Source organism: Euprymna scolopes, chromosome 23, assembly GCF_053919585.1.
Source record: "Euprymna scolopes isolate OS-2025 chromosome 23, ASM5391958v1, whole genome shotgun sequence".
NCBI lineage: Eukaryota > Metazoa > Mollusca > Cephalopoda > Sepiida > Sepiolidae > Euprymna > Euprymna scolopes.
The window spans coordinates 107,655,970-107,678,209 of record NC_136504.1 but is presented as its reverse complement, the minus strand read 5'-3'; the positions used below and the strand labels follow the sequence as shown (position 1 = coordinate 107,678,209).

The 22,240-nt window shown below is 34.7% G+C and overlaps 1 protein-coding gene across 1 annotated transcript in view; it reads right to left on the bottom strand.

Annotated features, from left to right (window-relative positions):
- The window catches only part of LOC145246127 (potassium voltage-gated channel protein Shaw-like), a 129,103-nt gene that overhangs the window by 66,450 nt on the left and 40,413 nt on the right, over positions 1 to 22,240 (bottom strand). The window lies entirely within an intron of this gene.

Genomic DNA, 22,240 nt, shown 5'->3' with positions numbered 1-22,240 from the left:
ACATAGATAAGTTTTGCCTGTAATTCCATAACACAGGCGTGAATAGTCGATTTTTTTCCGCGAAATGACAGCTGACGTAAGAGTGTTTTCAGTACAGAAGACGACCTAAAACATAACCCGTTCTAATTATGAGTGCGATTCGTCAATGGAGGCAAATACAGTGGTGGCCCTAGGATACGTTTTTTTCAGGTTACGATGTGGAATACAATGTTTTTCCGGTCCCTGGTTACGGTTTTGCCCCCGCCTTACATTGTTATTTATTCTGTTATTTGATTATATATTATATACGACAGAATCGCATTGACACACCGGTTCTCGTCAGATCATCGAAGTTAAGCAACGTTGAGCCTAGTTAGTCTCAGATGGGTGACCATTTGGGAATTCTAGGCGCTATATGTGCTCTCCGCTTATCTCGGCATTTGTTTCCAATCGTCCTGAACATACACTTCACTTGCCACTAGTATTTAACAATGTCGACTCATGAGAGGTGTGGTTGGTGATTGCGCAACTCTTGCCACAAAAAATTCACGTGCAGGCACCCTTACGAATAACTGATAACTATCGAAAATCGTTCATAGATAATCGAAAAATCTGATTAAAGAAAGAAACAAACAAACAAAGAAAAGGCCGATTTTAAACAAAGTTAATGCCTTATAAAGCCTAGCATGACAAGTGCCGGTTCACTGCAGTGGGTCCCCAACTGACTAAATTGAAAAATAGGTAATTTCTCTGATTTCAATAGCAATAAAAATAGAACATTCGTTGATCCCTATTTAATCCTGGGCAATGTCGTGTTTTCCTGTTACATATATGCGTGTGTGTGTGTGTGTGTGTGTGTGTGTGAATGTGTGTGTGTGCGTTTGTGTTTGTTTGTGTGAGCGTTTGTTTGTTTGTGTGTGTTTGTGTGTGTTTGTGTGTACGTGTGTATGTGTCTATGCGTGCGTCCGTGTGTATGCGTGTGTGCGTGCGTGTGTGTTTGTGTGTGTGTTTGTTTGTTTGTGTGTGTTTGTTTATGTGTGTGTGCATGTATGTGTAGGTGTGTATGTGTGTATGTGTGCATATATATGTATGTGTATGTGTGTACGTGTGTGTATGTATATGTGTGTGCATGCGTGTGTATATGTGTGTATGTATGTGTGTATATGCGTGTGCGGTTTGAGAAGAGTTGGATAAAAATATATATTCGAAAAAAATCCAAACCTTTTAATTTTTTTAGACTTGAACTTTTATAATACTACAGGGTGAAACGATGAAATTTTCGTCCTTGAAAAGATGACATGATTCCATTTCCGTTTGATTAAAACCGGTTTTCTCTGTTTGTTGCAAACCATCTACTAGTTGGCAAGTTGTGGACAAATCTCAATGGCGATAGGAGCCTTCTGTAATGTCTGAAAGTGACACAATGTTCGACAAGCGAGATCGGAGATGCGCCACTGTAGAACTCATGCTCTCTACCAATCCAAGTTATGACAACAGGGCCATTGTCAGCACCCTGAAAATTCAAATCCGGACTGTTCAACGCTTGAGGACGTGCTCAAGGTGAGGAAGACAAAGTTTTCAGCCACGATTATGGTCTTTGATGAGGTTTTAAGTGAAGGCGACACCATGCCACATCACATCTTCGAAGTCAGCTTCAAAGTCAACACCAAAGTGTACCTGGATGTGCTGAAGATGATGATGATCCCCTGGTGCAATCAGGTGGCTGCTGCCAGACCCTAGGTGTGGCAGCAGGATTCGGCGTCGGTGAGTAATTCAAAGAGACTCAGTTTTGGCTTCAGAGGAAGTGCTACGACTTTCTACCCTTCTCTCACTGACCTCCTCCTCCCCCGAACTGAACTTGCTTGACTACTTCGTTTATTCATACGTCGGGAACATCACCAACATGACCTCCCACAATACCAAAGCCAACCTAATCGCCGCCATCCACCGAATTTTCACCGATCTCCCGCCGGCTCTTGTGGAAACGGCATGCTCCTACTTCCGGACCCGTATCGAGGCGTTGATTGAGGCTGAAGGCGGCTACATTGAATAGATGTCAGCTCTACTACATAATCAAGTTACCTGAATTGATTTTTTCAATAAAAATTTTGAAATAAAACTGTAGCGTTGTTTTCTTTTGGGCGATGATTTTATGGTTTCATCCTGTACAAGAAATAGCATTCTGTATACATGACTCATCCTATAAACAGAAATTTAGGTCACGCTCATTATTAAAGGAATCTGGATTTGAATGTATTTCATAAAGTTTACACAATCAACATGGATTAAATACACAAAGTCCTGAAACACATAACACATAATATTTTTTAAATTTTGTTTATATTATAAAGAAGTAATGAGTCACTAATTGAAATCTTTATCTATAACTCAACATTTTAACTATATTTTCTCAGCCATTTCACTGATTCCCATCTTTCCGGTCCTGGATATGACCTTAAACTATATCCGATGGTGAGGCCCCAGCTTGCGGGCTTTGGCGAGTGTGGAGCCCCCCTTTAATTGTCATTGCTCCCAGGTCCACTCTGACCCGGAGTGGTAGTACCTGTTAGGGTCACAACTACTGGTTAAATAGAAACCGACTTTCAATCCTGGCTTGAGGTAGTTGCCTGTCTAGCCGCACTGATGAGCTGTGAAACAGCGAAACAGTACTGTATGTGGATGACTATATATATATATATATATATATATATATATATATATATATATATATATATATATACTCTATTAAAAATTCGTTCTTCAAAATCTTTGGATTCGGCATTAAATAACCTGAAAAGGGTTGATATGCTGTAAAACAAAAACAATCAACCAACCAATATATATATATACAAAAGACAATAAGATTGGAAAATGAAGTCACAAATAATATATATTGGTATATATAGAATAATTCATTTATTTATTAGGGGTATACATACATTTAGTTGCGGGATAAAGGGGACTCTTTATACCAGGACATTTCGAAGCCTAATGCTTCTCATCAGAAGAGTAGAGAAGACGTTAGGTAACATAACCAACCAACCAATCTTTCCCATTCTTTTGTCCGAGTTTTTTGGGATTGTTCCTAGTGCTCACACTATTATTTGTATTAATTTGACTTTTTTCGCCTTACATATCCCTTTTAGCTCTCTGGTCAATCCCGTGTATTTGCTCCACTTCTCCGTCTTTTTCACCTTGTGGTCTGCTGAAGCGGCGAAATCTACGATTTTCTTTCTTGTTAACTATTATGACATCCGGCCTTCTTCCTTTGATATGATTGGTTCTAAACATTTTACTTTGTGAAAGTACTGTTACTTAGGATAGCGTAATGGTGTAAAGATGCCAAAACTTGCGCAGTGCAGTGTTAAAAATACAAGTTGACCTAGTGCTGAGATAGAAATTCCGATTACTTGAGCTAGTACAGTGTTCGATTTCAACAACTTGTGCTAATGCCGGGTTCAAAATTCAACAACTTGTATTAAAATTTTGACAAATATGGCAAAATATTCCCAAAAATGGAGTGTTTTTATTAGCCCTAAAAGTGGCCCTGGGGCATACCCAAGGGTTATCGATAAGTATAGACAAACAAAATTATATAGAAATCAGTTAGTCACAACTTTTCAGAAAGTTCTATAAAAATCCAAGACATCAATTTTTTTTTCTAAATAAGCACAAACGTGTCAATTTTAGCCATATTAACCCGAAATGCACCCCTAGGGGGGCGGGGCAAAGTTTTCCCGGAAAATCTGTCATGTTACTTTTTACTCATATCATGTTTAATGTTTTCGCAAAATTTCAAAAAATTCCCAGGCGTAGTTATTAAGAAAAGTGCGAACGGACGAACGGACGAACGGACGAACGGACAAGGGTGAGTTTACAGGTTCACCCTCCTTTTGTTGGGGAACCAAAATACTGTGGAAGAAATAGCTTTTTAAGTTTAGTAATCAAATAAAAAATTTGAATTTTTACTTGATTAAATTGAAATAAGTAAACTAATTTAGTTTGGATTTGATTATTTTTATTGTGTAATTATTATATCTGTTTGAAATAGAGTACGGATCTAGAGGGAATGTCGTTCTACTGCAAGTATTTTAATAGTCATTTCCTAACACATATACCATGCTGTTAAGTTTGCAGGTTGAAACAAGTAACGTAGAAAGCAATACAAATGACGACTCAACAAACAAAGGTAGATCAAATAAGAAGTGTATTAGGAAAAGGTATATTTACAGGATATTTACATAATGGTGTCAAATAAGAGAGTCTTTGCTGGAGAAATATATCTGCTCTCGGCGGCCTTCGGTGGCTTCTGGTGAACACACACTCAGACTAACTGAGTCTTCCTATTTATGTGCAATTACTATCCACATATGCAAATGAATGTGTGCCACCACAACACATGCAATGGATGAGATGGGTGAAGTCATGGCTATAGACCTCAATATATCCAAGGCCTTTGACAAAGTCTGGCATGAAGGGCTGCTAATGAAAATGAAATCATACGGTATAACTGAGCGAATACTAAATATAATTAGATCAGGTTGTCATTGATATGCGTTCATCCAAACAGCATAACATTAATGCGGTAGTGCCACAGGGTCGATACTTGGACTACTATTATTTCTGATATTCAACAATGACTTCCCTGATAATATTGTGTCCGAGATGGGTATATTTGATACAATGCTCTATAGCATACATGAAGGAAAAACGGATGTACACAATGGTTAAACCCTTAGAAAATGGCCTCCAGACCGTAGTTGAATGGGGACATAAATGGAAGGTAACATTTAATGCTAGTAAAACTAAGCTGCTCTCCTTTAACAATTACAAGACGCCTCTCCAGCCATTGATATCCATGACAAAAATCTTACTATCTAAGAATTCTTCTTTCAAACTCCTCGGCTTAACATTCATGGGAAATATGAACTGGAACAAACACATTGAGGACATTGCGACGGCTGCTGCGAGAAAAGTGGGCTCCCTCTATCGTGCTAGAAAACTGCTTATACCTGAGAGTATCCTGTACTGGGCTGGTGCATCTACCACTAGCATCTCCCTCCTCGATAGGGTCCAGAAAAGGGTCTGTAGGTCCCACTTTGTCAACCAGGCTCCAACCCCTGTCCCATCGCCGCAATGTTGCACCACTGTGCCTGTTTTACAAGTATTTTAATAAAATGTGCTCTGATCAACTGATTGCACTTGTGCTCCCTCAGCGTACATATCCCCGACAAACACGCTTAGCAACAAAATCACACCCCTTCACTCTTGAGGTCCTTAAATGTCAGAAAGCTTTCTACTCTGATAGCTTCTTTCCTAGAACGACTAGCCTTTGGAATTCCTTTCCTGTTACATGCTCCCTAAACTGTACTGATATGCAGAAGTTCAAATGCAACGTAAACTAGCATATTGGGTATGGTCCCAGTTAGTAGTGTTGTATATTGGTTTATATTAGAGGAGATGATAAATTAAAACGTGTCATGTGTTATCTAGTGGATGTAAGAGATTGTTCTTTTAACAGACAGATAATAAACGTATAAATCGTATGTATGTTGTTTAGCCAGGGGACGTGATATTGACGTGTAAACTGAGTCATGTTGTATCAGACTTATCACACGGGATATTTTTACAGTTCATATGTAAGAAGAATAATATATGCTTCATACCTTTTGTTTTCTTGAAGATTTCTTCTGTATCTTCCCGCTGCTCCATGACAACCATGAAACGATCAGCACCATATAATTCAGACAACTGTTCTTATTTGTGAAACCATTAAAACAACTCTTTATATTTTTGTAATATAAATGTATCACAGTTGTCTCAATTGGTTTTCACAGGATCTGCAGTTAGTCTACATTTTCTGTTCATACAGCCCGCTCCTAGCTGTCTGTCCACCCTTGTCTAGACGTCTGTCTGCTTTGGTGGTCAATCCTGAACTCTCTGAATCTCTCCAAAACTAACTACATCACGTGTTCCCTTATTACGTCACCTAATTACGTTTCTCATACCAATCTAATCCACAACTAGTTATTTCTTTATTCAAAACCCAAAAGAATGTTTACATCTATTTTCTATTTTCGCATTCCTTTTGCGATTTACAAGTCAATCATTTCTTCCTCAATTTAATTGTTTATGTTTCTAATAATAATAACTGATCCAGCAAGTATCCGTCGCTTAAATCAATTAATAAGAATACAATAACAATAATAATAATAATGCTTTGACCATTGCTCCCGCTTGCCACAGTTAACAGATACTACGCTATGATCACAGCCTAAAGGGTCATAACATTACAATAGCACCTTACGTCCAAGTGGCAATGTACCTTGTTTGGAATGAAGGCAAATAAAAAAAATATATATCAAACATTAAAAAAAAATAAAAATTGTTAATGCACGTTTTAGTAGAAAAAAATGTTTACTGCATGTCGGCTCGCTGCTACAATTTCAGAATAGGGGCATGTGAACGAGAAAAGCGGAAGTAAAAACTAGGGAGACATCTGCTACATGAGATCCACTCAACCAGAATGGTATAATAGTGTGCTAGAAACTCCAACAATCTGGGTTAAAGTATTAATAAAAAGGTTTAATAACCACTTCGATTTAGTTTAATGGTGTTTAACGTTTACAACCCTTTGTCGTATTTTCTAGCCTTTTCTTTTTTCTTTTTTTTTTTTTTTTTTGTAATCAGATATTGCATAGTAATTTAAGAACATCACACATGTTACCCAACAATTACTGTTGATATCTAGGCTGACACGCCTTCCAGTATGTATCATAAAAGAGGGGGAGGGAAATTCCCTTGAACGATCATTTAAGTGTGATGCTTAAATGTCACTTTCGAAATGAGGTCGCTTTGTTGGTAGCGTTCAATTTGGGATCATAACAAATGGCGCGCTTATCACAATGGCTGACGCAAGTGTTTTTAATTAACCCATTTTTTTTTTTTAAATGAGAGGGGAAATAATGAAATCTAAATTGAACGCAGGACATTTGGTACGGCTGGGAGAATCTGATAAGTATGCAAAAACCTTAACGGTGCCAAAAACAATAAATAAAATAAAACAATCTGCTTTCAGATTGGACCTTCTAATAAAATATTAATTATTATTCCCGCAAATGAGGACGATTCATATGGCAATTATGGAGGTCATGTTTCAGGCGAACTTTTTAGTTTAGTACGGGTATACCAACTAACTCTTTCATTTACAGTTTAAATTGACCTTCTAATAAAATACTAATTATTATTCCCGCAAATGAGGACGATTCATATGGCAATTATAGAGGTCATGTTTCAGGTGAACTTTTTAGTTATGTACGGGTATACCAACTAACTCTTTCATTTACAGTTTAAATTGACCGACTAATAAAATACTAATTATTATTCCCGCGAATAAGGACGATTCATATGGCGATTATAGAGGTCGTGTTACAGGCGAATTCTTTAGTTTAGTACGGGCGTACCAACCTACTTTTGCATTTGCAGTTTAAATTGACCTTCTAATAAAATACTAATTATTATTCCCGCGAATGAGGGCGATTTATGTTGCGATTATAGAGGCAATATTTTAGGCGAATTCTTTACTTTAGTACGGGTATAACAATCAACTTTTGTTTGATTACTTATCGTAACGATTTAAGGTCAAGTATTTGCTTGAATTTGATTTGAAGACGCCCATGTTGTAGTTTGCAGGGAAACAGTTCTTGGAGAGAAACTCTGTTCATGGAAATTCGGAGGGTTGTCACATTGAGCAAAGTAAGAAAAGTTCTTCTCGGCTTAGATATAAATTGAGTTCTTGCTGCAAATGTCTTAGAATGAGAAATGAAAGATTAGAGTTCAGTCGAGCACCCGACATAGAGTAGCAACGTCTCTACTGTGAAAAACGGAGTGCGTTTATCCCAATAAATTGTGAACTTCATTTTTTAACTAAAATGTAAATAACAATTATTTTGTTTAAAATATATAAGTGTAATAAATATATATATAAATATATATTATAAGGTAAAATTAAAAGCCAAGAACAATGCGAGATTTTTTTTATATAGAGTAAAATTAAATGAAAACAAAAGAAATAAATTTCTTTTTTTTGTTGTTTGTTTTTTCTTTTTCACACAAATTTTAACTCTAAACAACAGTAATTTTTTGTTTCTGTTGTATTCAATGGTGTTATAAATCTCAATATATTTCAGACCTATTAGTCCTTTTTCAAGAGAAGACAGCGGAAGATATAATTTATAATTTTCTTCAACAATGCTTCAAGCAAACTACAACCTACTTATATAAATATATATAAGTATAAACATTAAATTGGTGTCCTTTTGTTACTGTATTAAGAATGTCCTAAAATGGACGATTGCTGCAACATCAGGAAATGACTTCCGGAAATAAAGAAATAAATTAAAAAAACTAAATAAAGCAGAAAAAGAAAAGCCTCGCCGAACAGTTGTATAGGTTTCTTTTTATTTTCTCTCTTGAAGAAGGGATACTACTCTCGAAAATTAGTGACATTAACACCATATTATGCCACACATTATGTTGGTAAATAAACGTAATATAATTGAAATGTATTATAAATTCCTTCTAATATGGTCGTTATTTTTTATATACTAATTCGTGTCTACGATGTTTCCTACGAACCGCATTGATGTAGCCTTCAAAAACAACGTCTGAACGTCTGTGTGTGTATCTGGTCAGGAATAGGCTACTATGTGATTGACTCTTATATAAAACTGATCACATATAATAATAGAAGATGTTTCGAGACACAGGAATGGGTATGTTTGATCTGGCATAATGATGATTCATTAAAATTGTGGGGTTTTCGTACGCGCCTGGTCCACAAAGTATGGAAATAAAAAAATAAAAAAATAAAAAAAACGTTTACAAGTGTTTTTGATATAGATTACATAATAATACTTTGATAAGTATGTTCTAACTTAAATAGGGATGGTATAATAAAATTGTGGGGTCTGCGTTCGAGCTTGACCTCCATACAATGGAGATAGGCACAAACTTTAATAAAGACTTTTCATATCTATCTGCGTAAGTATACTTTGATAATTATGTTTCAGTTTGAAAAAATATGGTATAATAAAATTATGGGGTATTCGTTCGCGCCTGACCTCCATAGAATGGAAATATGTCACAAAGTTTAACGAGGTTTTTTTTAATATAGATCCACAGAATATTGTGTTTCAGTGTGAACAGGTATGGTATAATAAACTATGGGGTTTATCTATTTTATTTTTACTTTCATCACATTTTGCTTTGGTTTTGATACCCCCAAATTCGAAGCTATCTCTTTACAACCCTTCCTTTTCATAACCTATCATACTTTCATAAATCAGAGTCCATTTTCTGTAGGCTGTTTTTGAACCCAGTCAACGACGGGTACTTTTGCTAGTATATATATATATATATATATATATATACACACACATATATATATATATATATATATATATATATGTGTGTGTGTGTGTGTGTGTGTGTGTGTGTGTGTGCGTTATTATTATCTATATATTAATACGATAGAGTGTGTGTTCTTTTGTGCGTCACGCTTACATCTTTCTCCTTCCGATTGATTGTAGTTTCATTGTTATGATCTTCAATTTCTTGTCATAAATAATTTTATCAAGAATTCTTTATAAGTTTTTGTTTCGGTTTCGATTATAGTTAATGGCATTCAAGTTATCTATTTTTTTTTTTTTTTTTGATAATTTTACTAAGAACTTTTCATAAATTTTGGTTTCGTTTTCGATTATAGCTGAAGGTAATCAATATATATGTTTTTTTTTTCTTCGTGAGTTTTAGTTTCGGTTTCAATTCAAGCTGATGCACCCAAGTTATATAGATATATATTATTTTTTTATTTTTGAAATCACAATTTTATAAGAATTGAATCGGCTCTATAATAACATATACAAGCATATTTAAACATATTTTACGACCGGGTGTCCCTGCTAGCTTAGATAAACACCTGTGGAGTTTTAACAAAAAAGTTATAATACCAGGACATCTCCATTTACGCTGAAAATCCACAGAATGCCAACATCAACAGATGAAAGAGTTCTCTGTGGAATTTCCACATGTCCCGCTAGTTATTATTATTATTATTATTATTATTATTATTATTATTAACAGTTATCATTCCAACCCCAAAAGATGTAGTTAATTCACACACAAGTTTTTATTTATTTTCCTCTTTTATTATTATTTAGTAGATCACTAAGCTACTGTCTCAGTGACCACCTTACACATATTAAGTCTTATCCTCGAGTGGTCTTTGGGCCTTGATAAGCGACAACCTCCTTATAAAAATATCCCCGTTGAGAGAGATTTTTTATGTTACTTGTGACCGAGGACAGAACAGATACGACTCTTTGATATCGGGAAGCACTAGAGTCTTTTAAAGCAACTTTTACATTTTTATTTTCTTTAGTGAAGTTAACAACTGCAATGATCCCCTTTTGGTGGAGCAATATCATCGCTATGATAAAAAGAAAAATGTATGTGCCTGGCCGGGGTGGGGCTAGTAAAGAAGAGCAATTGTGAAGAGTTCAAAGATCAGAAAATTGGTAATCTGAAGTTCCGTTAATTATTCGACTCCACCATAATGAATGTTTTTGTTTTACATGGGGTGATGTGGTCATGGGGGATAAGATGGGGGTGGGAGGGGCCGTTCACAATAGAAAGTAAAAAAAAACTCTCCGTAGCAGGTTATTTTAATGTCAGCATTAAATCTTTTCTGGCAACAAATTGCGGAAGATCTCCGCTCAGTTGGTTATTGTTTCTAAAGAATGGCATGGTAACGTGGCCTTCGAAGGTCACGCTCGAGTGCAGCAGTACTTAGAAGGCACAAAGTCACACACCCAAGCGCATACTACGTACGTAACCACACACACACACACACACACACACACACACACACACACACGCACACATCACGCAAGACACACATTATGAAGAGTCGCAAATACACTCACCAACGCGAACGCAATTACACTCACACCTCCGCGGAGACACATATGCACTTGAGCGCATAGTCACGCACACGGAAATTAAGATCAATGCTTCTACAAAAGATGAGTGTGTTATATAGTCGGCCGAAACTGGTGCAGTCTATCCTTCTCTCGAGGGTAGATGGGACTCTTTTAAGCCGCGGTAGACAACCCATCTAGTGATGGCGTCACGATTAAAAATACCCTTGATAGCCCTGACAAAATGCGGCACAATGGAGTGTGTAAATATCTTCACGGGACGATCTATAAAAAGTTGGAATATCGAATGCAACAGCAAATTCTGGAATATATACCGGAAAGAACAGTTGGAAATAAGTTATACACCATCCGCTATGACTATGCCATTCCTACAGCTATGTATCTACAAAACGAAGCTATTAAACATGACTTAGTGATGTGGGACAAGAAGAAGAAAGAAGTAACCTTAGTAGAAGTTAGTGTCCTAAATAATACGCTTTTATTTAGTCATACATATATATATATATATGTATATATATATATATATATATATATATACTAGACTACCCGTGACCCGTTGGGTCAGTATGGTATATTAGCTATGGAATTCATGTATGAACGTGACACTTATGACGTAAAGAAAATAGGGGGAGGGGTTTACATAACAGAAACATTTCTATGAAAGTATATTCAAATGAAAAATCACGGATGGATCACTCAAACATGAAAAAAAAATCCTCCCTATTCGTGTAAAGTTACGTATTTTTCCGAATAATTGCTACAAATTCGAATATTAAACAAAATTTTCCTACGAATCGAGTGCCAACGAAAGTCATTTAGCAGCAAAAATGCACATGAACCTACCGATGAGAAATATAAGAATGAAAAACCCATATTGGAATCCTTCAACCAAGTTATAGAAACTTAAAATCTAAAAAAAAAAATAATTAATAATACCTGAAGAAAAAAATAAAACCTAAATAAATAAAATAAAATAAAACTAATATTGAAACAGATTAGTAAATGTGTCAACAAATTCACCGTTCTTACACAACTAATTTGTATTAAGAAATGTAAACAAAAAATAAAAAAGAAGGAAGGAAGGAAGGAAAAGGGACGGATAGTAGTAGTAGTCTTAGCTTTACTACAATTGTTCTTATGTTTGTCAACGGGTTAAAGTTGTTTAGTTGTAAGAAAATAGCGACAGTATAGTTGTAATAAAGAATAGTTGCAAAACACCCCCACTCCTCCCATGTTAAATAATAATTTCGAAATAATAACGTTAATATTTCAGTGCGCAGATCAAAATCTGCAAAAGAAGCGATTTGTGTTTATTTGTTTATGTTGTTATGGGTTAATGTTTATGCGCGCATGCGCAACTGGATGTCGTAAACCGGAAAGTGGGTTACGTCACTCGTGACAAGGTCATTCGAGTTTTATAATTATATATATATATATATATATATATATATATATATATATATATATATAATTTTTAAAAGTCCCCGAATGCTTCTAGGATAGTGATTTAAAGGTTATGAGGGTTTTTTGAAGCATGAAAAACGATGTTACATTTTGTATTTAATATTAGTACTTTTTCATTTCGATTTGTGACCAAGGGCGGAGGTCCGCTTGAAATATTTAAAAAAAAACAATAAAAATATTAAATACAAAAAGTAACATCGTTTTTAATGCTTAAAAAAGCCCTCATAACCTTTAAATCATTCTATATATATATATATATATATATATATATATATATATATATATATATATATATATATATATATATATATATATATATGAGCAAACAGTTAATAAAATATGTTAAAAAAAACACTTTGAAATGAGTTAAAAACATATTTAATCTGAAAAGGAAACACTAGATAAGTGGATAGTCCTTAATCCGCGGAGTTTACAAAGAAATACTTTCCTTCTCATCAGAGGGTAGGAATTAGCAAAATGCGGGATCGGATTTTTCATGTAGAAGTATTTGATGAAACAACAAGTAAGTCAAAGATCTTACTTCAAAACAAAAAAAGTGAAGCAGAAGCAGAAAAAGGTGATTACACACGAATGGATAGTCTGGTGGAAGATAAAAAATCCAGTGACAGTAAAATCCAAATGTAAAACTTCAAGAAAGTTAAAAGAATTTCCGTTTGTACAAGTAAAATCTAAGGAAATCCCGTAATTGGAAGAAGATGGTCCATAATAATCCAAAGGCAGAAATCCATGGAATAATTCTCAAAAATGTGTACAAGGAAAAAAAAATTGAAAAGATTCCAATAATATTAATAAAAGAAAAATAAGATGTGCTTTTCACTCTACTTCCGAGATATAAATATAAATAAGAAAGATCTGGGAAGAGAAAGAAGAAATATATATATATATATATATATATATATATATATATATATATATATATATATATATATATATACATATATATAATTTTTAAAAGTCCACGAATGCTTCTAGGATAGTGATTTAACGAGGGTTTTTTGAAGCATGAAAAACGATGCTACATTTTGTATTTAATATTAGTACTTTTTCTTTTTTTAATATATATATATATATATATATATATATATATATATATATATATATATATATATATATATATATATATATATAAACGCCGGATAATTTGGTGATTTCATTAGCTTTTATTCTTCATTCTCTTTTTCAATTATTGTCAGGGTCGCTATATGGAGTAGATTATTTACTTTCCTCTCCAGCCGGTCCGAAGACCGAGACTCAACTACGAATCTCTGGTTGTTCGGAAACTTCTCGTTTCCTAATCTCACTCGTTCCGTAAACTGACGAAACCCTCCCGAGATCTCGTGCTTACTGTTAAAATTTCCATTATTTTTTATTATTGTTTTTTTATTATTATTTCTGTACTAACGACATTCATCTGCTATCGAAATATTTTGTTATTTCTATAACATTGTCACTAGTTCAATTATTCGTCGCTCTACCTCTACCCGGTACATCCGACGTTGCCGAGGCCACAATATCCAACAGGCAATCGACGTAAAAATGTAGTAGATTATCATTCAAAAATCGAAAATTAAACAATATACTTATAGAAACGCATCTAATTAATGTAACCAATCGTGCAAATGTAGTTTGTTTAATTCTCGATTTTTTAACAATTACCGAGGCTTGATTATTTTACCTTAACTCAACACGTTTATTTTTAAGAAGAAAAAAACATTGCACTTTTCTAAATTTTAAAATGTAGGGTATAAAAATTTTATACCTTTCTTTGTAAAATTTATAAAAGTGCACATTGAAGATAAATAAGTTTCAAATTGAATCTTGTACCTTTATTTTTAAAGCCTATAGTAAAAACATTTTGTTTAACAATTTTCATGCCTTGGATGAAATGCTTTTCTAACTTGTAGCGTATCTTTTTAAGATTATATTTTATTAAATTTATTAATTTGGATTTTTTTAAAAAATGAATGTGGTTTTGCATGTATTTAAAAAAAAAACTCTCCTACTCTCTATTTCAGTTTGTATTTCTCCTCACACTACAACTCATTTTTGCAACCCCCTCTTTGTATTATTAAAGGTCTGATTATTCTCTCTGTTTCAGTTTGCATTTCTCCTCACACGACACTCTTTTTTGCAACTTCATCTTTGTCATACAGGTTTGAATAATGAGAGAATCTGAATTTTTTAACAAAAACTTTAAAATAACTTTTGTAGATTAAATTTTTTTAAACTTCTTTCAGATTAGAAATTTTTTACAATTGAATAAGGAACATATTTTATATAGGTTTCATTAAAAATATTCAGTAGATAACGAGAAAAATAGAGATGAAAATCTCAAAAGGACTGTATAACTGGTTATGCTCAATAGTAGTCCTCGCCAGCAAAAGTCTTTGTTATTGTTATTCTATTATTATTATTATTATTTAAAACATTTTGTCTCTTGCTCTTTCGCGCGAGGACTAATATATATATACTAGCAAAAGTACCCGTCGTTGACTGGGTTCAAAAACAGCCTACAGAAAATGGACTCTGATTTATGAAAGTATGATAGGTTATGAAAAGGAAGGGTTGTAAAGAGATAGCTTCGAATTTGGGGGCATCAAAACCAAAGCAAAATATGATGAAAGTAAAAATAAAATAGATAAACTCCATAATTTATTATACTATACATGTTCACACTGAAACACTTATCACAATATTCTGTGGATCTATAAAAAAAAAAAAAACTTGTTAAGCTTTGTGACATATTTCCATTCTATGGAGGTCAGGCGCGAATGAACACCCTATAATTTTATTATGACATATTTCTTCAAACTGAAACAATTATCAAAGTATACTTACTCAGATAGATATGAAAAGTCTTTATTAAAGTTTGTGCCTATTTCCATTATACGGAGGCCAGGGGCGAACTCAGTCCCCACAATTTTATTATACCATCCCTATTTAAGTTAAAACATATTTATCAAAATATTATCATGTACATCTGTATCAAAAACACTTGTAAACGTTGTTTTTTTATTTTTTTATTTTTTCTTTCCATACTTTGTCGACCAGGCCCGAACGCAGACCCCACAATTTTAATGAACCACTGTTCCGCCAGATCAAACATACCTATTCCTGTGTCTCGATACATCTTCTATCATTATATGTAATCAGTTTTTTAAAATAGTCAACCATAGAGGAGCCTATTCGTGACCACACACACACACACACACATACACACATTCAGCTTTATATATATATATATATATATATGTGTGTGTGTGTGTGTGTGTGTGTGTGTGTGTGTGTGTGTGTGTGTGTGTGTGTGTGTGTGTGAATCCTAGAAAAAAAATCCAATACAAGTTTAGCCCAATCTCCTGATGAATTTATTTTAGCCATACCCGGGCCTCATTAGACGACTCGAGCTAATCAGGTCTGTAGCTGACTTAAAAGAGCTTGACTTACAGCCGCTGTTAGTGTTTGTTGAAAAGAAGGACGAGGGGTGTGGAAGGAGGAATAATTTGGTTGAGGAAATGTATTAGTTGAGTAGAGAAATGAAGCAAAACGGGTGAGAGTTGAATAGGGGGAGTGGGACTTGATTAAACGGGGTGATGGAGAGTGGAGATCATTAAAATCTGTAATTAATTTAAGTTTATCTGAACTGTATTTATAATCGAAACATAAGACTTATTTGATTTAATAATGTTAGATAATAGAAGGGTTAAAAGTGTAAATTAGCTGTTATTAATGTATCTATCTATCTATCTTTCTAGTGATAAGTGGACAACACCAGTGACCTTGCTAGGCTAAGAATAGAAATATTGTTGGGTTTGTATTACTGTACACATAGATTCGAAAAAGTTATCAAAAAACAAATATATAACAAATAAATGTTATCAAAGGCAAGATAAGTTACTTTTCTACCAAACTGGATATATTTTTTGTGTTTTTATTCAATGTAACATATTTATTCAGCTCGAAAAACATATAGTGTTTACCGATGTATTCGAAAATTCAAGATGGCGTCACACACCCTCTTTAACACCGTAAGTTTGGGAAAAGGTGTTATAAATAAAAAAAAACTATACAAAATACTATTAAAAACCCGCCGAATATATGTCAACCTATGTCACGGTAACATATATTGAGCGAGTTTTTAACAGTATTTTAACCGGTTTTTTATTTATAACACCTTTTCCCAAACTTACTGTGTTAAAGAGAGAATCAGACGCCATCTTGAATGTCCCAATACATCGGTAAACACTGTATGGTTTTCGAGCTGAATAAACATGTTACATTGAATAAAAACACGAAAAATATATCCAGTTTGGTAGAAAAGTAACTTATCTTGCCTTTGATAACATTTGTTTGTTATATATTTGTTTTTTGACAACTTTTTCGAATCTATGTGTACAGTAATACAAACCCATATTGTTTTCGTCAAATAAGTTTATCTCAAAGTTAATTATGCAAATAGTTCAGTGATATGTTTATAGATTTAGAAACATAAGTACTTAGAAAATCAAAACAATAATTGATACGTGACACTGTTCACTCCACAGAGACAACATGGAAAGCATGGAAGCTGTACTCGCCATTAAACAATTGCAATGGACTGGACATGTGGCCAGAATGGAATACAATTGCATCCCAAAAGTCCTATTAGAAAATGGGTACAGAAGGATGTGATGAAGCGCCACTTAAAGGCAATGAATATGAACACAAAAGATTGGAAAGAGCAAAAGAAGACCGAAGTTGCTAGCGCAGCAACCTTCACAAAGGAAAGGCAGAAATAGAGACAAAAATAAAGGACGGGTCTGAACGAAAACATTACCAAAGGTACAACCCTGGTAACTTCCCATGAACTGTTTGTAGGGAAACTTTTCACGCTGAGTGTGGAATGCTAAAACACCGTAGGATAAAGCACTGAAACCTGACTAGTAATCTTCAGCTATGAAGCACTGTATAACCGGCAGTAATCCTGACTCCCTGCACTTAATCGGCTACGTCACTGGAACTGACAGATCAAAAAGATTAGAGCAGAGAGTTTGGGTTTTATCATCAAGGTGTGCGGACGTGCGTCCAGAAGGCCAGGAAGCGAGGCTAGACAAAAAGAGGCTAGACAAAAAGCAAGCATGTAGACGCGTAAGCAGACTCCACACCTTCGAAATAAATTTATATTTATAAAATATGAAGTCGTTGGTATGTCTCAATCGTTTTATTATGTCAGTATGGTGAAAATTCATCACAGTGCCCGGCAGCAGGAAGACAAAGGACCTCCGGACATAAAGGTATGAAGCATAATTCTTCTTCCATATGAATCATCCTTTTCTTCTGTACATCCCTACTGTAAAATGTTTTTGACTTCTCATGGGGGTATGAGACGAATGGATTCGCCAATCATTTTTATAACCAACCGCTGTGCTAAACAACCAATGAAAACGTCCTAAAATTTTTATAAAAATTGTCGAATTTTGGATTCAATCAGTTCGCCGTTTACTACGTCACGGACCGCATTTAATTCTTGGCCGCCATCTTGGTTACTGATCTGAACTACGCCGCCATCTTGGTTACTGATCTGAACTACGCCGCCATCTTTGTTCAGCACAATATCTTAGAACTTAAGAGGTTAACTACGCCACGGACCGAATTTGATTCTTGGTCGCCATCTTGGTTACTGATCTGAACTACGCCGCCATCTTTGTTCAACACAATATCTCAGAACTTAAGAGGTTAACTACGCCACGGACCGAATTTGATTCTTGTTCGCCATCTTGGTTACTGATCTGGAGTACGCCGCCATCTTTGTTCAACACAATGTCTCAAAACCTAACACCTACACTACATATTATGTAAATATAGGCAATTCTAATACCCAGTTATGCAACAATAATCATACAAAATAGTTCCAACCAGATAAGAAATAGAGAAAAGATATACAATAATTTTTATTAACTTTTTATACCTCGCACACTCACGCTATCACACACGCGCGCGTGCGCACACACACACACACACACACACACACACACACACACATATATATATATATATATATATTATTTATAGTATTCCGAATTTTATCGGGCTTATATAGTTGATAATTCGGTAACCGTTCATATACCAATAAATTTTAAGTAAGAATGAGATGACTTAAATTGTAAGCTTCAAATTGTAATTGAGCATTCATACGCCGAGTCGTAGACATTTCTAGGCTAGTATCTGGAGGCGCATTAATTCACTGGGAGAGATGCACCCCCAGTCTTCGTTAAGACATGCATCAAGGAAACTCTCATGTAAAACCTGAGTTGTACTGTGTGCTTTGTTTTGTGGCAGTCATCTGTACTGACAAGGATTGGCAGTAATAACAGAAAGGGTGGTTGGTTCTACCCAAAGCCTTCACCACTATAAACAAATCATCTGCGTGGATTTCCGAACAACTTAATTGTTGTGGCGGAACCTCATACGTCGAAATCGACGGGAGAGTCCATTATACTTTCCTTCTCATCAGAGAGTAGGAATTGGCAAAATGCGGGATCGGATTTTGCATACAAAAGTATTTGATGAAACAACAAGTAAGTCAAAGATCTTACTTGATAACAAAAAGTGAAGCAGAGGGAATATGGTGAAGAAAAAGGTGATTACACACGAATGGATAGTCTGGTGAAAGGTAAATAATCCAATGAAGGTAAAATCCAAAAATATAACTCCAAGAAAAGTAATTGAATTTCCATTTGCACAAGTAAAATCCAATTTTTATTTTATATATATATATATATATATATATATATATATATATATATATATATATATATATATATAGTATTGGTCAAAAATTTAAGGCCACTTGAAAATCTTTAACAGTAAAACTTTTTAAAGATGGAATTAAAACTCCTATCCATTTAATACTACCATACTATAATCTAAAAGACTATGGAAAAACAAAGCTACATTCCAAACATTCCATTCAGAAATTTACATTTTTATAAAATGAGGTATTTTAAACTTGATCAAAATGATAAGACCAGAGGTATAAAGTGTTTTTGTTTTTTTCGTTTTTAGTTCAGTTACATATGAGCAAGTTACTGCGTAAAGGTGTGTCACCATGCCTAAAGCAAGCAAACTTACCGAAGTTGAACGTGCTCGAATTCTAGAATTTCATAAGCAAGGTTTGTCACAGCGGGCGATCGCAGCTAAGGTAATTCGCAGTAAAACTGATTTGAAACTTTCTAAGGAACAGTGAGAGTTATGGACAAGAAAACTACACTGGTAGCCTTCCCTACATGCCCCCGCCCTGCCCAAATTTCTCCTGCATTGAGTAGGAGAATACAACGGATTGTTATGAAAGATAGTGGACTTTCTTCTAGTCAAATCAAGGCAGCCATAGATGCTGATTAATATGAGCGACACTCAAAATACAATTGTGAACTACGAAGGACTTCTACTCGGCCATGGCTGACCGAGCTGTTACATTTTAGCACTCCCGTTAAGCCAGATTATTATTATTATTATTATTATTATTATTATTATTATTATTATTATTATTATTATTATTAGCTCACAAGGAGCTTTCACGCAGATTATAAAGGATCTCTCCTTGAAATCAGCCTGTAAGCTGAGTGACAACATTTTTCCAGTATTCTCTACCTCTCTTGATAACATTTGCAAATGAATTTGCATTATCGCAACAGCCACTTACCATTGATTTCTCGCTAGCAGCAGCCATTGGTCTTCACTGGAATTTGAATGGCAATAAGCCTCGCGAAGGTCCCAGTTCTTTTCGCGCTAGTACAGCGGAGGTCTGGTCAGTGCTCTCTCCTCGGTCTTACTATCCTCCTTGACCCTTCTAAGCTATTTGGCATCATTTTTTTTCGGGGGGGGGCGATAATTGGGTAATTGGAGGGGATGTGGAGGATAGAGAACTTATAGATATGCATCTTCAATGTTCTTGGTTCCATGAAACGCTTCTTCGTCTGGTCGGCGCATGTGGCTCATGTGTATTAATCTCCGCATTCAATGGTGTTCCTTAATATTTCAGCTGTTTTCATTATTGTTATTCGTTGTCTCTTTCCAGCCATTCCTTTGATTCCAATTTCTCCCATTCTTTTTTCAAAATTTTTCGGAATTGTTCCTAGTGCTCCTACTATTATCGGTACTATCTTGATGTTTTTATCATCCATATCCCTTTCAGCTCTCTGACTAGTTCTGTGTATTTGTTCCGTTTCTCCTTTTCTTTGATATTTATCCTGTGGTCAGCTGGAACAGCAAAGTCTACAATTTGGCAGGAGTTTTCTTTCTTATTATTATTATGACATCCGGTCTTCTTGCTTGGATGGGTTTATTTGTTTGTATGTGCATGTCCCATTTTGTGATTCTCGTTTTCAATTACTGTTGCTGGTTTATGCTTGTACCGTTATTATTGTTGTTGTTATTATTATTATTATTATTATTATTATTATTATTATTATTATTATTATTATTATTATTATTAGCAGTTCAGCCAGGCTTTACTTGGACCCTATGTACTGTTCATAACTTTATGTACATATATATATATATAAGTTGGGCTCATGTCCAGGTAACCTACATCTAAAATTTCAAGTGTTTAGCCCCAAAATGGGCAGAGGAATTTGGTAGAGTCTGCAAAAGTCAACTTTTTCATCTTTTACCTCTTGGCAGCCAAATTTTCGGCCAAAACTGATTTAAAAATGTCTGAATACACTTTATGTAAAATTTCAAATGTTTAAACCCAAAATTGGCTGAATAGTTTGCTAGAGACCGCAATGGTCAAATCTTTTTTTTTAACTTTAAACCCTTGGCAGCAAAATTATAGGCCAAAAACGGATTAAGAAGCCTGTCGCATGTCTGAATACACTGTAAAATTTCAAATGTTTAGACCAAAAACTTTCTGAGTAATTTCGTAGAGACAGCAGAGGTCATTTTTTTTTTAACTTTGACCCACATTTTTACCTCTTAACACTTATAGTTTTGGACTCAAATCAAATATTAAGTTTAATCCATGTCCAAGTAACCTACATTTAAAATTTCAAGTGTTTAGACCTAAAATTAGCGGAGGAGTTTGGTAGAGTTCTCAAAAGTCAAATCGTTGAACTTTTACTCCTTGAAAACCAAATTTCTGGCCGAAAACAGATTACAAAGATGTTCCCAAATCTCAATACCCCTCATGTCAAATCTCGAGTCTGTAGACTGAAAATTGACAGAGTAGTTGGTAGAGAAATGTACACACACAAACATAGACAAACACACACACACACACACACACAATTTCACTTTTATAAATATACTAGCAGTTCAACCCGACTTTGCTCGGGCCCTATGTACTGTTCATAACTTGCCCTACGTATGAATACACTTCATGTAAGATTTCAAATGTTTAGACCAAAATTTGTCTGAGTAATTTCGCAGAGACCGCAGAGGTAATATTTTTTAACTTTGACCCCAATTTTGACCCCTTAACATTTATTATTTTGGTTTAAAATCCTAATAAAAATTTTATCCGTGTCCAAGTTCTCTACATTTAAAATTTCCAGTGTTCAGACCCAAAATTGATGGAGAAATTCGGTAGAATATGTGAAGGTCAACTCTTTCAACTTTCAACTTTCAGCAGCCAAATTTTCTCCCTCAAGCAGATTAAAATGCTTGCCGCATGTCTGAATACCCGTTATGCATGAATTTCAAATGTTTAGACCCAAAAAGTGGATGAGTAGTGTGTTACACCCGGCAAAAGTCAGATCTTTTGAACTTTGACCCTTTGGCATCTCAAATTTTCGATCCAT